We start from the raw sequence: 14,306 nt of genomic DNA, 5'->3' as shown, positions 1-14,306 counted from the left end.
TCGGGCCCAATAACTGGAATGAGATCCCTGCTTTGGCATCGCCTGTTTCGGGCACAATGACTGGAATGCGAGGAGGATCCCTAGGCGGTCGCATCGCCGCAGACGCGCCTGGAAACACCTGGCGATGAGTGTTGCGGCGACGACGATCGGGCCAAAATGTCTGCCGCCCCGCCGCAGTCGCGCCGGCAAAACCACGTGTCGCAGGCGAAACGCAACACTAGTCGCTCATGGCACTTCCGGGCGACGAGCGACGAATTTTAGATTTCTGGAACCGAGCGACAAGACCGAGCGATCTGTTCAAGTGGCGGCCCATTTCGTCGCTCGAAGCCGTCGCGCACGAAGTCGCTTTCATGCTTGAAGCACGCGACGACGTCAGCCATAATTCAGCCAGCCATCAGGCAAATCATCAGGCAGTGTGGCAGAAAGACCATGGACATAAACGAAGTGAACGCACCAGCCGTTCTGTTCGTGGTCTTCCTATCGCGCTGCCGTTAGTAATGGAAACCCGACCAGCCCAATCTTCAATTCTTCAAGATCTGCGAATCGGTTTGGTGCGAATTGAACTATTTTTGTATGAGTAGAGAGTATACTCACTCTTGCCACGGGGCATGCGCTGACTTTGCATTACGCATTATTTGTATATAATTCCAACTTTATATCGTGTTCTTAGTACATATGTAGTGTGTTTCTTTGACTCTATTACTATTGTGGACTCTTATGGTTTTTTTTTATATATACTGTTCTCTCGTTTAGCCTTCTTTGTTTGTTTGTTTGTTTGTTTGTTTGTTTGTTTGTAGTACGATTTTGGTATAGCGGGTTGTTCACTGAGCCAGTGTTTCCATGCTGTTGCAAATAATAAACAACTGCCAATTGATGTACGCCAGCCTATGGACGTCTCGTACGGCCTGCAGGCTGAGTTGATCTTAAGGATACCGCGTCACCTTGGTGTGGCAATTCGATGTCGCTCGTCGTATTTAACCCATTGCGACAGTGCTCCAACGGAAGGCCGGAGTGCAGATATTAAAGCCCTCTCAAGGAGATATACCCTTGACAACGAACATTTAACATCGGGTTTCTCACTTGCTGGCTACCTGATAACGTCATAATTCACCCTGACAACGCCTACATGCGTTGCATAGTGCCCAACGAAATATGATATACATATATGATATGCAAGCTACAACAGACTCGCTGCGTCACACCCGACGCCCCTTACCAAGCCGTGCGTTGCAATATTTATTTATTTATTTATTTATTTATTTATTTATTTATTTATTTATTTCGCACTACGAGCTATAGGTGCTGTGGCATGGTATCGCAATTTGCAACACATCTAGGTTGAAGCAGCGGTCACAGACTGATTCTCCCCTAACCCCTCTTCTTGTCATTCATCAGGATAGCATTGGCATTATACAACTGTTCTGATGCAAGTATTTCCCTGATCAGAGGCTTGGCAGCCTGAACTACCTCACTCTTTTTTCTCAGGACATACAGCAAAGTCCAACAACAACAAAGACAAGTAGCTTGTTCGGACGAATTGGGTGTTCGTAATGCACGGATGTGACAAGAGTTCGCCCGTATTGGACAAGCGACTGCATCGCACAAATCACGGCATCCTGAACTATGGAAACCTATGTACTGCCCTATTACGATCAAAGAAATTATTCACTCATAGCCGATTGAGGTCATATAGCTTATTCCATAGCTATAGGCTGTCTGGTCTGTGTAGACACGCTGGCCCCGCTGCCTCACTGCGTCATCGTTCACGTAATGCGAACGGCATGCCCTTCGGAAGCCCCATAGCGTTACCGGCATCGGGGGTCTTGCACAACCCAAGCGTTTCAGACGTTGGCACAACGTCCTTCACGAGGTCAGCGGTTAGCGCGGCAACCGAGCCGCTGGCTGTTTTGTGGTGGTCGAAGGGCGCGGGTTTCCCGAAGGACGAAAGGAAGAACGAAGAAGCGAGAGCGAGGGGTATGTGCCGCGGCAGTGAGAGAGAGGCGTTCAGTCTGCTCCTCGGCTCTCGAGCGCGTAGCGCCGCAAACGGCTTCGCTTTTTACGCTGACAGCGCTCGCGTGCGCGCACCCGCGCGACTCCACCCAGGGTTCGAACTTCTCTCTCTCTCACTCTCTCTCTCTCTCTCTCAGAGTTTGTGTTCGCTCCCTTTCGCCTCTCTCCTTCTTTCTCTCTCTCTCTCTCAGTCGCTTCACTCTCGTCGCTCCGGCAGCGGCGGTGCTCGCGTTTTTCGCGTCATAATCGACGCACGGGCGCAACATTCCGTCACGGCGCGCGCAAGCTTGCGAGCGAGACCGCAGGCCGCTTCTATTGCGCCTCGCGTGCCACGGCGAGTGCAGCGCTTGTCGAGCGCACTCTTGTGACTGTAGCTACAGCTACCGTCCGGACTCGCCAGCTCCTTCAAGCAAGTGACGTCGCGACGAGGTGCCCTTCCGGGAACGACTCGCTACATCCTCGTTTTCTTTTCTGCCGGTGACTCGATTGCGACTTGGGGTGCTCTAATCGCAACTGTGCTTTCCTGAGTGTTGTGCTGTGAAGTTTCTCCGCTCTGACGCGCCTTCTACGAAACGCTATGAGTGCCGCTGCAGTTCGATTTCAAAGGTGAGCGCCACACTTACATGTTTTCTCTTTGCATTGCCCAATAAGAAATGCTAATAAGTATTGTTATGCAACCGACGTTCGAACGTGCCTCATAAGCGTATCGTTGTTCTTGCGCGTAAAACCCCAGAATTTCATTTATTATGATAAAACGTCGTTAAAGCCAAGGCAGACGAGTCGATGCACAAGATGCGACTGCCCCGACACGTCTCGCATATAACGACATTTCTGGTTCCAGCTGTTCCAGATTAATGAAGAACCTCATCCCCAAAAGCGGACCTGAACGACGTCGTGCGCATAGGCTCGTTCGTCGATTTTCTCTGCCCTGCAGTCCACAGCAATCACATCCACCTCCCCCTTTCACTCAATCGCAACCTGTGCCCGCTTTGAGCAATTTGTGTCTTTGCTTCAAACTTACAATGACGCGCATTCTTATGCTAGCAGCTTTAAAAGAAGCGACCAAGAGCATGTTCGATAGTTTCTTCGCTGCCAAAGTGGTCCCAAGTGGCACTATCTTCCCTTCTGATTTGATTGTGATTATAAGAAGGGGAAAAGACGCTATATTCTGCATCCCATTAGGGAGCACGGCGCAGCATTGTAGAGGAGGGCAGCCAGTGGAAGGAGACGAACACCACTGAGTCGGCGATTGCTGATAGCTTGGAGGTCAGTAGGAACCCCGTCAGTCCTGTCTGGTGGTGGTTCGTCAGTAACTGGAGTGCAGACTTGCTGTCGCACAGCACGGCGACCGGCTGGTCAGGAGAGTCCTGGACCAATAGGTCAGCCGCCAAGTGCAGCCCGACCAGCTCTGCTGCAGTGGAGCTTACCGGAAACGGCAGATGGCATGCCTGCTGCAGTCTTCTGTTGAGATGAAGCATGCTGCTGCTGATCCGTCTGGCATAACGGAACCACCTTATTATCTTATCCCACAACCTTCGCATGCGAAGGTTGTGAGATCGTTCCCCACCTGCGGCATGTTGTTTTTTCATCCACTTTCATTTCCATTAATTTGTCATTTTTCATTTATTAAGCACAAGTAATTTCCCCTATGTTGTCCTTGGTGTCGGTGTTTGTTGGCTTCTTATGGTATGACTAATATATATCGGGCCCCTCAGTTAACCCCCTTCCCTCTCGTGTGTTTCAATAGAAGTAACTTTTGAAATTGTACAGTAAAGTGACATGCCGGTAAGCGGAGTGATGAAGTCGACTTGTGTCATTGCGAACTCGGACTTAAATGCGTTATGTACTTATGAATCTATGCTGTAATTTCACTAGTTTATGCATTCTTATGCATGCGCTCGTGTGTTATAACAGGCGTACAACGCACGAGCATGGCTCGAGAGGTCTATTTTCGCATCGTGCTGATCTGTGAACAGCGTAATCAATCCACCAGCATTACGAGAAAACACACGCATACTATTACGCAAGCCACCGTTCATGAACTCTCGACAAGTTTCAATATAGCCTTTTTGAGCAAGATTCGTGCCCTCGTGGCACTATCTGTGGCAGTCTGCGTGCGTGGGTTTTCCGTAACCGTAAGCTGCAGAGGGCGGTGTAGTTTTGCTTCTTGTTCTTCTTATGGGAAGATTAAATATGACAAGTTTGGTCACCGATAGGGCCGGTTGTACTAAAATCATAAGTAAGAAAAGCAACGAAAAGTTAAATATGTAATCAAAATATAAAACACCGTCAGAAGTCCATAACAAACTGGAAAAGCACTGTAAGAGCAAATCCGTAGATAACGGAGAAGGAGAAAGGAAAGAGGTTATAATAATATAAGAGCAGCACAAGCATCGACAAGGTCTTGTGAACAAGCACGAATTTAATAATATACATTAACTCCTGTTCACAGGCACATTATCAATTCACTGTCTATGACAAAACCCCGTACGGTCTTGAAGTCTCCGTTGGGGGCCCGACAGGGTCCAAGCGTTTTTTTTTTTTTTCTCCCAGAGAAAAGGCACATATACCTAATGTGTACGGAGGATTGCGAAAGATATCTCACTGCTGCAGGGTCATGTGGCCACTCAGCGAGACAGGAGGAGGAGGAGAACAAAAGAAAGAGAGATGGCAGGGACATTAACCAGAAAAGCATAGGGTTGGGTACCCCTCGCTGGAAAAGCAAAAAAGAAACTAGAAAGATGAGCTATAAATAGGGCATGGAAAAAGGCAGCGATCGCCAGAAGGTAGCATGTGCCGCAACCCCGTATTAAATGGAATGTTCGTATTAATGCCGTCTCAGGATGACGTTCTACAAACAAGCAAAGGACAATTTGTATTAGGCAGAGTTGCAGTTTGAAATGCAAGAAGTGGTCGGGTCTCTGACGTTTGCGAACAGGTGTGTAGCTGACGCACCTACTAGGCATTAATGACATCCCGTACGCCTTTCCTTACAGCCCCTCGCCCTCTGCCACCGGCTGCGCGTTACTCACCGGTTCACTTGCATATATATTACTCATCCACAGCGCCAAGAGGTGCCGAACGCCGCTAATTTTTCAAATGTCTCGCGCGGATTTCGGATCCTTGAAGCGAGTAAAAGCCATTCCGACTTGACGTAGCAGGCGATTGGCAAATGGAACAAACGATTAAAAAAAGAAGAAAACTCAGTTGCAGAGCGTTGCTATATCGTTTCATCGTGTGGCTTTCAGTGACGAAACAGTACATTGCGCGTCTGTGTACAAAGTGTACACTGTCACTTTCGCGTGTTCAGTCGTGGGTGCATGCGCTTTTTAATTGCTTTTATTTATTTGTTCACATTTAGGCTACCACGTGCCTTCACACCGACAGCTCTGTTTGTATTTGGGAACTGAATACGAATCGATGAGCGCTGTTAAGTGACCGCGAGAAAACTAGGCCTTAGGTTTAGCACAGCAAAATTGGGAATTATGATATTTAATAAAGAGTCTGGTAATTACGTTGTGCCACTTCAACAGCAAGACATGCCCATAGTCAAGCAATATAAATACTTCGGCGTTCACATGTATAAATGAAGGAAATACTTACTCAGACACCCACCAAGATCATCTGAAAATAAAGGGGAAGCGGAATATACAGCACTCTGGGGCTACAACAAATATGAGGTAGCGCGTGCCAGCACTAACTTTCTCAAATACCATACTGTGCTTAAAATCGGATATCTTGTCCGGGTTGGAAGTTAACTAAACATTCGTAGGCAGGTTGGCTTTAGGAACCCACGGTAAAACCACGAATTAGGCAGCGCAGGGTGGCACGGGTTGGGCCTCTTTTGAAGTTGGAGAAGCGCAAAGCAAAATTAGTTTTGGGAAAAAAGACCCAGGAGCATGGACGAAAATAAACGGGCTGCTAAAGTGCACAAGTATCTGTACCTGGAAGGTGTGGACACAGAATGGACACAAGAGGTCAAGAAAGTTGGCAACCAAGTACAGGGTAATTAATAGTATTAATGGACAACCGGGAGTCATCAGAAAGAAACAGAAACAGCGAATTGGATGCGAAGAATGGAAAAATAAAATGACCCTGGAGATTTACAAGAATGAGAAGAAAGAAATTAGACACACGGTAACACAAAGGGCAGTGCCTTGCTATTTGAGGCTAGAGCTGGTTGCATAAGAACAAGAACATACCGGATCAAATATTCGCGACAAGACGACGCATGTGTATGCTGCAGCGAAAATTCGGAGACCACTCAGCGCATCCTAATGGAATGCCAAAGGATTCATCCAGTGAGACTCGTTGGTAACGTACGCGCTCCTGAAGCACTTGGATATAAAATGGACGAAAGCATCAACCGGTCAGCGCTCGAGATAAGCAAGAGACGCTTAGAGTATTGGTGAAAAAAAAAAGCAGGGAAGAGATTCACACGACCGGACTCGTTACAGGCATGGGCATAGATACAGAAGTTTTGAGGAAGAAAAAAAACATTACAGATATGTATAAAAATGCTAGAATGAAAAACAAGTGCAGATAAATCAAGCAGGCTAGGTGAATATTTGTCACCGCCCCGTTTGAAAGATGCCTATAAATCATCGTCATCATCATGCCACGGAAATCCTCTCCCTCCTTCCCTCTCTGTAAAGGGTAAACGGAGATTAACGTTTTTCTTAGAAAATCGGGACCTGTGGACAGAGGTATACAAATAAATACTTGGAACGAGGGAACTCGTACGAAGGAACCACCGGAGAACGAGGGACACGGTTTCGGCGCCTAAGTTCTGCCAAAAGAGCGTCTTTTTGAAAGCTACAGCGGTCATCGCTAACCGACTTCATACGCTCTTCCTTCTCAGAAAATGGCGGCCGGCGTGGTAGGACGAGGGGTGGGCATCTGCAGCAAGCGTGAAGAATCTTGGTGACAGTACGGTGGGAACGCTCCTTCGCGGTGAAGGCTAAGGCGGTGCCATAGAAGTGGGTCCTTGACCCTTGGTATTCCCTGAAACGGGGCACAAAAGCACAACAAAAGCAGACAACAAACAATAGTGAAGGCGGCACAGAAATCACTGTGGGCATAAGCTAGCTCATGATGTAGTAAACAGCAACAACAAACAACTTGCAATAGTAAAATAAAATATTAAATTCTGGGGTTTTACTTGCCGAAACCACGATCTGATTATGTGGCACGCCGCAGTGGAGGACTCCAGGTTCACTCTGACCATTCTCCCAATGTACGGTACACGAGCGTTTTTGCATTCCGCCCCCATCGAAATGTGGCCGCAACGACAGGGATTGAACCCGCAACCTCGAGCTCGAGTAGTGCAATGCACCAGCCGCTGGGCGATCGCGACGGATCGCGTTTTTATCATTCGATATGCGACTTTTATTTGTTTAGAACTTGACAAATGATTAGTACAGAAATAACCGCGAGCGCTGGCTTTACCGTTCAATGTGTAGTTACGCATACTTGCCAGATCTCACGAATATTCCGTAAGGTCTACGAATTTCCGATCGTATTTCACGAATTCTGAGTCGAAGCTTTACGAAAAATAAATCTTGTTATCAAAAAAAGCTTTAAAGGGCTTTAAGGATCGGGCGACGCAAGGTTGGGGCCATATGTACCAGAGGGCGCTATGTGTACCAAGGGCGCCGTATGTACCAGAGGGGTACGTGCTTCGAACAAGTTTATTCTGACCAAATTCCTAAATCAAAATCATATTGCCCTCGTAGAATAAGTCACCAGTTTCTAAAAAAAAAAAAAAAGATCATGTTGCTTGTCAGTCACTGTCGTTCCGTGTTTGCTGCTGCCTCATATTGTGCTGCATGAAGAGGTAATACCAGTGTCTACATTTGTGTACACTGTAGCGATCCCATTCGTACACATGGGCTGTCATAGCCCACATTTGTGGGCACATTTTCTGAATCCATGCACGCCTCGGAGAAAAGTTCCGAGACATTCAAATCGCGCGCATTTGTCAGCCTGCCTCTACAAATCTGAGGGCTCGCAAAAAAAATAATAATGACAGGATTTTGGGAAAGCTTATTTTCCGTTTTTTTTTTTGAAGTTTAAAGAGCGGACAGAACAAAGAGTCCTAATTTATCGTTCTGCTTAGTGCGCTCTACTGTTATACAAAGGGGAAAAAAAAGAGACTGGCCCCCATGTGTGCAATGTGGGACACACGTTGCGACTCACGTTGCGCACATGTGTGTCAGTCTATTTTTTTCTTTTTTCTTTCTTTCTTTCTGTGTCGTCGGTGTGACCAGATGATGGCCCAAAATGCTACGAACCCTCAACCTTGGGTGGGAGTCGAACCACGACCTTTGTTGTAAATTAAACCGAAGTTAAGACACAGTTAATTAAGGCAGAGCTAATTAAGGCACTCGAACCCATGACCTTTGGTGCGAGTCGAACCATTCGAGACAGACAGGCAGACACACAGATAGATAGATAGATAGATAGATAGATAGATAGATAGATAGATAGATAGATAGATAGATAGATAGATAGATAGATAGATAGATAGATAGACTTTAACGATATGAAAGGTGGAAAGGCCGGACGGAGGCACAAGTCTCCGGCCTGCTACTCCCCAGCTGGCGTAAAGGCAAAGGACGGCAAATGACGAGCCGACGATACAATACTGCAGTGAATTTTAGTGATTAATTTCATGCACGGCACACACACTGCATATATAAGGTGCCCCAGCTAACGCTAACGAAGCTGTTCAGAGAACAAAGAAAGTTTAATACAGCGCGAAATGTGATTTGAAGACCCACGCTGTTAGGTCGTCAGACCGTCTGATGAAAGAAACTGCAAATGTTATCCCAGCTAACGTATAGCTGTGCACGACACGCGCTGTTATCTGCTTTAGAGTGGCTTCCAAGTTGTATGCAACAAGCAAAGCTGAGCAAAGTGTTACACAACGCTTAAAGCATTTGAGCAAAGCGTTGATTGAAAGCAGTACTTCGAAATAGAAGAAAGCAACTGGCGGAGCAAATAACAAACTCGCAAATAACAAACAGCGAATGAAACTGAGCAAAGCATTGGCTTCGCTCAGTTTCAACTGACCACCAAAGCAGTGAAAGACTGCTTTGGTGGTCAGTTTGTTTATTGCAGTTATCATGTTTGTGAGAGTTACACGCTAATACAATAACAGTGAAAATATTTTACCGACATATACTGGCAACCTGTTTCCGCATAGCCCACCATGGAACTGACCCGGCAGCTTACAAGGCACGTACAAAGAGCGGCATGGACTCGCGTACAGACACGAACGGCGACAGACTTCGCAGGAAGTGTAGCATTAATCAGATGTCTAGACGACGTCTCTTAGCGGCTCTTCGAGAGAGAGCGCCGCACAAAGGGACGATGCCAGACTGCTGCTCTGCTGCTGCTACTTCTGCGGTTACCGCCGGACAGCCAGCTGCTCTTCTTCATCGTCCTCAGTCGTTAATACTACAGCATACCTGCATTTACGCGTAGTACTCAGAATCGTGCAATATGTCGTGAACATTTTAAAGCGAACAGAACAATTCAAGCTCGAACGTAAAAGGTTGCGCAGATTCTTTGAAACGAAACTGAAGTATTTCAGGTGTGACTGTCACATGCAGTGATTTACTTTAAGACTTCTTATTTCTCAGTTTCGGCGCGCTCTGATGCTTATAAAAGAGAGAAATGGTTTCGCATATACTGAGTTCTATATCAACCGCGCGTAATCACCTTACAAACCTGCCACCAAATTCACTGTCTTTCCGAGTGTTCAGCGCTTAATTATCCGTTCACACCTCCCGACTTCAGTGAAACCCTTCGTTACAACTAAACTATTCCTTGCAACAAATTTTATGGTCGAAGATGTTAAGCAGATTCGGTAATTTCACTTATTCCCGATGTATACGAGTACACATTTTCTAGCAACCTGAGTAACATTCACGAAACGTAACTGAACTGAACGTTATTTCCACCATCGATGGAGGAGCATAGGAAAAAACCTCTACAAAGAGCTTTGTTGGCCCTCTCCCTCTCCTGGATACAGCAGATGACGCAGAAACAACAAGATTCTTACCACAAAAATATGTCTCCCACAAAAGGTAAGCATATGTTTAAACTTACGCTAAATGCAGAATGTAGATTTTCGTTGGTAGTTTAACATACAAGAAAACGTAAGAGAAAACAGGAAGTATATATAAATATACAATGAGCATACACACGCACTCATACATATGTGATCATATCATGAGAAGCAAACAAACAGACACCAAAGACAACGTAGGAGAAATTACATGTACTTACTAATTGAATTTAAAGAACGATAAATTAATGACCCAGGTTAACCCCCTTTCTTCACGTCTACTGTATATATATATATATATATATATATATATATGTGTGTGTGTGTGTGTGTGCTGAGTAAAATAGCGAGAATAATAAAATATAATAGTTGCAGTCAAAGAATAAGTGAGAATCACAGTGCGAGAAGGCTGTAGTGTCATTGCCGAAAAAGTTCCATTAGTTCTGTTATGTTCACTCTCCTTATATCAATATTATTTTTAAGTAACTGTTCAACAAGGTAGTGATGTGGTGCTGAAGTGATTGTGCCGTGCAGACAGTGCGGTAAGCGTCTACTTTCCAATATTCTGGATCTCGCATGCAGTAGTCCGTAGGAGGGTTTTTTGACTAATTCACCGAGGTTAACACGGTAGTTTGTTTTCTTTAGACTCTTTTATTATTGCTTTGCACATGTTGTAGTTGTACATATTCTCTGTCCGTAATAAACCTAGTTTGTCAAGTAATGGCTGTTCCGGAAAATCGTCTGAAGAGTGGGCAATAATTCGCATAACTTTTCTTTGAAGTCTACTTAGCTTCTTCATATTGCCTATAGCCGTTGAAACCCAACCGGTATGCCATAATTTATGATGAAGGAATCAGTTCCTGTTCATGGCGTATTATTGGCTTGCGGGGCTCCCTTAGATAATAGAGCAACCAGATTTACGAATCGAAGAAAAATTTGCCTGTAACCTCGCGGGTATAACGATTAAGGGGTATACTGGGGGGTGAAAAAATTGCCAGCATGATTCTCGTACGCGTTATGGTGTAAACGTTCTTACTGTGTTATCACGCTAGGCTTCCCTTTAGTTCATCGCACTCGCTTTTTGTACGTGGCTGTGTGTCTGCAAGGACGAACATCGCAGCGTGGAAATAATACGAATGACCAAGCCACAGGGAGATTCTACTGGTCATCGTGCACCATAAAAACAAAAACAAAAATGGTGCAGAAACCTTTGAAGATTAATGTCAAAATCAGACGTAGCTTTCTTGTGTACACCTGCTGCGTATCCCCACGCCATGCCATTCGTGAATCACGATACCTTATGGGCACATCAGCAGAATCTCGCTGCCGAATGACTCCACAATGCCGAATGGTACCATTACACGATATGTATTGTTGTAACCACTGCGCCCCAGTTGAAACTCTGTAGCAACCTCAACTATCCATAGTATCCTGGCTGCAACTAGAAGGTTTCTGTTGCAGATGGGACGCTATCAATTTAACGTATTGAATACTACACAGCCCATTATTGTGTCACCTTGGCAAATACATTCTGGCAGACTGACCACTAATGGTGGCACACCAATATAACATATGCAGTGCCGAAGTTGTCCGTTCTGATTCACACTCATGTGGCACCTACTCGGCGACCCGAGTTGTCTGCTGGGTCAGGCAGTTTTTCAGCAGAATGTCGTCTGTTCGCGCACATACCCAGAAGCCCACGTTCTCTGCTCGGCAAAGCAGCAGATAGCACTTACCTAGTGACCAAACTAGTACATAACTTGAGTCAATAGGTATGTGCCACGGTTTAGTGTGCGATATCGTCAAACCATCCAAAGTGACTGGAGTAGCCAAAGAAGGTTATCGTTTGAAAATGGTGCTGCCAACTTCTTTAACTGAAGTAATTGAATTTCTCATATTTAACTTCACTTTAAACAGCTATTCTTTTCATCAACGAAGCATCTTCGATTCCAATCGAGCACGTTTATTTAGCTCTTTTTATGCCGTAGAGTGTACATGTTTCACTGACGCTTGTGAGAACTATTGAAAATGTAGTTAAGTACGAGACAGGCAGTTACGTTTGCAAATGCACACTTACCAGCGCTTCCTTTGTTTTAGTGCACCCAGTGGCGTAGCTAGGTAGTCTGGCACCCGGGGCCCATAGGCCTTCTGTCACCCCACTCCCCGGGTGTAGCCGGCGGGAAGAGGGGTGTCTTCAGACGTATATGACAACCCCCCCCCCTCACTGGCCCCTTGCACCCGGGGCCCACGGCCCCCCGGCCCCCCCTGTTGCTACGCCACTGAGTGCACCTCACATTTAGGAGGGGTTGGAAGCGGCGCCTGCTGGCTTCTTACCGCTAGTGAATGTATCCGTACGTATGTCCCTTTCACATGTCATCCCACATCATGACGGGTTGCACGTAATTTAGATGCATCAGTCAGTTGGATGGATGGATGGATGGATGGATGAGGCTCAACCCTTTGAATCGAGCGGCGGCGGCGCGCGCCACCTACCCTTGAATGGTACTACTATATGCATGCATACCTATGTATTTATTCATTTTTAGACTCCAATTAAGTGCCACCTTGCGGATTTCCGCCGAAGGTATTTGCCGCACTGTTGTAGAATACAAGCGGTATCACTTCGAAACAACCTTGAGGCGACCGGGTGGGACATGGCAAAGCGCAGCATTCCGCCGCCACAACCTGGTACGAAGCTGCGGTTTGCCTTGCGCGTCTACTCCAGTTCACAATAACATAGAAAGTCGTCGGTCATTTCCAAGGCTGTGCGTCGACGCAGAGAGAGATGGCGTAGTCTGCGCGCGCACGTATTTATAAAGAAATGTTCCTAAATGGTAGGCACTGCACGTGGGGATCACAAAAGGATCAATTCATCATGCGCTCGGTTGGTTGTTAGACGGCCTGGATATTCACTGCACAACAGGGACCTGGGCGTTCTATTTTTTCTCGATATCACTGACCTTGCAAGATGACTTCGACGCTTATTATTTTTTTTTGTGCATATTGTTCATGCATTGATGCATTTGGATCCCGTGTATACTTGGAAAACCCTGTGATTCTTTACCACCCGCGAAGCCATCGGACGCTGTGTCGCGCACAATCCGTGCTTATCTTGCGCTAAGCGACGAGCTCCACGAGTTCCGCTGACATCCGGGTTTCAGATTGATGTTTCTAACTACTGTGGGACAATGATGTGGCCGTCGTCAACACAAGGAAGTCACTTATTATTTTACGTTCCCGTAATAAAGGTTGTAAGACGAGAAATAATTCAGCATTCTGGGTAGTGAAAATACACTGCTTGTAAATTGGATAGTTCACTGAAAACACACTCTTGAGAGACTTCACATGCTCTGCTGCTAAGCCTTTGTTTTAGGCGATACACAGAGAGGGGTACAAGCGAAAAACGCCCATTTGTCGCTGGTGAAATAAAATATGTGATCCGTTTCAATAAAGAATAGAAAACTTATAACCGGAAATGATGTAAACAAGTACCACCCACTTAGATTGTCCTACATGAAAAAGACGCTTAAGGAGGCGATGAGCGTTGCGAAAGTGACAGCTCGAAGTTAGGCAGCATGCATTTCATAGCCTGAACAAAAACAATATAACAGTCCACCGTTCTCTCGTATTATTTGTGGAGGTTGAACACCAACTCGGAATTAAGAGTTACGGCTCTGGAATTGCCCGAGACCTAATGTGAGCTTTTATAGGGCCCCTGCAATTCGTCTCTGTTAAGTCGAATGAAACGGAACACAGAAATTCCCGAACGACTGAACTATAGACCGCAGTCGCCAACAGTTCTTAATTTTTGTTGTGTATGCTTTAGCTCCCTGTTTCCTTCCCCCTTCAAGAGCCACAGTGCTTTTTTGCAATGCGCATCTCTCCGTGTGTGGTAGTGTACGAATTTGTAAAGTTGTTTTTTTCTTTCGCAACAAAAAGTAAGAATACATATTTTAAAAAATGTAATGGTAGAAGAGTACGACGAAGCGACCAACTGAAGGCTATTCAAGCAAAACTGCGACTGAAAGGACTTCATTAAAGGTCTCTCTCGCACATGGTGCCGCTGACGTAAGTGCAATTGCATATCAATCGCCACTTCAACTGCACAATGATGAACTTGGTCCAAAGCGCAGGTACCACGAGCCTTGGTGGTATACGTGTGCGGTTGGCCATGACCGACCCTATCAGTGCCAAGAGCCGTCAATGCGCACGTGCACGCAAC

General features: G+C 46.0%; 1 protein-coding gene across 1 annotated transcript in view; it reads left to right on the top strand.

Annotated features, from left to right (window-relative positions):
* Nucleotides 1–2,306: 2,306 nt before the first annotated feature.
* Stat92E (Signal transducer and transcription activator Stat92E) overlaps nucleotides 2,307–14,306 on the top strand; it is a 194,108-nt gene continuing 182,108 nt past the window's right edge. The window contains exon 1 of the mRNA XM_075692518.1: nucleotides 2,307–2,616. The gene's annotated coding sequence lies outside the window, so the exon portion shown is untranslated. The remainder of the gene's footprint in view (nucleotides 2,617–14,306) is intronic.

The sequence above is a fragment of the Dermacentor variabilis genome, chromosome 5, assembly GCF_050947875.1.
Source record: "Dermacentor variabilis isolate Ectoservices chromosome 5, ASM5094787v1, whole genome shotgun sequence".
Taxonomy (NCBI): domain Eukaryota; kingdom Metazoa; phylum Arthropoda; class Arachnida; order Ixodida; family Ixodidae; genus Dermacentor; species Dermacentor variabilis.
The sequence above is the reverse complement of the archived record's forward strand: the minus strand, read 5'-3'. Positions and strand labels throughout refer to the sequence as shown.